The 2,500-nt window shown below is 31.6% G+C and overlaps 1 non-coding gene across 1 annotated transcript; it reads left to right on the top strand.

Annotated features, from left to right (window-relative positions):
- Positions 1-1,931: 1,931 nt before the first annotated feature.
- TRNAV-CAC (transfer RNA valine (anticodon CAC)) lies at positions 1,932-2,004 on the top strand. The gene has a single exon. It is a non-coding gene; the product is annotated as a tRNA-Val (tRNA).
- The last annotated feature ends 496 nt before the right edge of the window (positions 2,005-2,500 follow it).

Raw genomic sequence — 2,500 nt, 5'->3', positions numbered from 1 at the left:
AATTGTTTTTTATTGAAACCTTCGAAATGTCCTCTGGGTTAGGGAAAAGTTGTTCAAGAATTATCTCCAATGTTTCTCTTAAAGGAATGTTAGTGAACAAACTTTCTATGTCGAAGCTGCACATAACATAGTTATTTGCATCTTCGGCAGAATTTATTAAGTCTACAAATTCGTAAGTATTTTTTTAGGGTATATTCATTTACTATAAGAGGGACGAGCTTAGTTACTAGATGTTTGGACAGGTCATTGCAACAAGTATTAATAGCGCTGAGAATTGGTCTCAGAGGAATACCTCTTTTGTGAATCTTTGGGGCACCATACATAATACCAGCTTGTGTTCCTGTTGCCATCATTGCTCAGGCTGTTTCGTCTGACAATATGCCATCCTTCTTCCACTTACGAACTCTGTAGTTTATTTTATTCTCCATATCTAAAGTGTGAATTAAGGGGTCCTCCGACACCAACTCTCTGAACTTAGACCTATCATTTAAAATATCTTCCATTTTCTTTACATATTCAGCTTTATCCAGTATTACAACTCCATGGCCTTTATCCCGTTTACTTATAATTATCGTTGAGTCTTTACCTAGATTTCTCAAGATTTCAATATTCTTTTTAGAAAAAAAATGGGGGAAAAAAACTTTGAGGCCTAAAATTATAGAATGTTCTGTATGCAATGTCTTGTATGACTCGTTTAAAGCCATATCCATGATCGCCATGTGGAACCTCCTTGTCAAGGTATGCATACAAATTTTCAATGGCTAAAAAATTTATAAAAAAGTTTATACGAAAATGGGGCAGTTTAAAGTTCAATCCATATGCAATTAATCCTTCTTCCTTAGGTGATAATTTTCGACTGGAGTGATTGGAAATAACTTTATGATGGTCAAGTGAATATAGGGAGTTTTTTATACCTAGTAATTTTAGTTTCTTTTTGTGGGTTTTCATTTTACTTATTAATAACTTTACATACATTTTTGGAGATGTAGTGGGTTTTTATAGTCTTAGTATTAACTTTACATACATTTTTGGAGATGTAGTGGGTTTTTATAGTCTTAGTATTAACTTTACATACATTTTTGGAGATGTAGTGGGTTTTTATAGTCATAGTATTAACTTTACATACATTGTTGGAGATGTAGTGGGTTTTTATAGTTTTAGTATTAACTTGACATACATTTTTGGAGATATAGTGGGCTTTTATATTCTTAGTGTTAACTTTACATACAATTTTGAAGATGTAGTTGTTTTTTATAGTCTTAGTATTAACTTTACATACATTTTTGGAGATATAAGATTCAAAATAATAATTATCTAAAAAACTAACAGTAGTGTTTAACTCAGTATCTAGTTGTTATTTATCTATTTTTTGTTCCGAGAAGAGGGTCACCATGATATTTTTTCCCACAGAATTCTTTAATGAAACGAATTATTCGATAAAAAAATGGATTCTTCGCCGGAAAATGTCTGAATTCAGTTCATATTAAAGTAGAAGATGGCACCAGTTTTAGACACATTGTTTATCACGTATATTACTGAAGATAATTAACTCCCCAGTCAATGTTTGAGACAATTCCAATAACTGATGTTCCGTTTTTATGCCTTTTTTTTCAGTACAGCACTGAGAAAATTTCGATTGTTACATATTTGGAACTATTGTGTTTGCGTATAGGCATATTTTCAAAACTGAGTTTTACAAAATACGATGAAAGAAGAGATTTGAACACTGCTACGAACTATTTTTATAAATTCCACAAACCCAGGTAAGGTCTGAATGTAGTGGAAAAGCAAAATAATGTAAATCTAATCTCTGTTAATTTCGTTGAGCTCTTCGCATTTTCAAACACTCAAGAAGTAGTACCTGATCTAATCGACATTAAAGACCCCGTAATTAAAATCCTTTCAACTTTATTACATATTAATAGAAGTTTGTTTCCGTAGTGTAGTGGTTATCACGTGCGCTTCACATGCGCAAGGTCCCCGCTTCGATCCTGGGCGGAAACAGGTGTTTTTGAACTAACTTGGCAAATTTCTTTTCATTTGTTCTTTACTCTCTTCCATTTCATCATGTAGGTGGTAGAACATTTTTTTTCCTTCTTTTTTTTTCGCTAAACTAAACTCTTCATATTTTTCTTTTACTACACGGGTATGTATATTCTTTCTTAAAACTAATTTTTTTCTCTACATGCTTAGATCTAGAAAAAATTGTTTCCACCATTTGTAATATCTCTTGACTCATTTGTTTAACACTGCTACATTATTGACTAAATAGACTTTAGTTTCTCCATTAGGTATATTCCATGTCGATTTTCTATATTCCCATCTATAAAAAAAAAAAAAAAGTTTTCATGACTTCAAGACGTCTCCTTTGTCATCCGTTGTGATTTCCAAAAAAATTACACACACTCACACAAACACACACACACAGACACACACACACACACACACACACACACATATATATATATATATATATATATATATATATATATATATATAT

This window comes from Palaemon carinicauda, chromosome 23, assembly GCF_036898095.1.
Source record: "Palaemon carinicauda isolate YSFRI2023 chromosome 23, ASM3689809v2, whole genome shotgun sequence".
NCBI classification, from domain to species: domain Eukaryota; kingdom Metazoa; phylum Arthropoda; class Malacostraca; order Decapoda; family Palaemonidae; genus Palaemon; species Palaemon carinicauda.
Note: the sequence above shows the minus strand (reverse complement) of the source record. Positions and strands in the feature narration are given on the sequence as shown.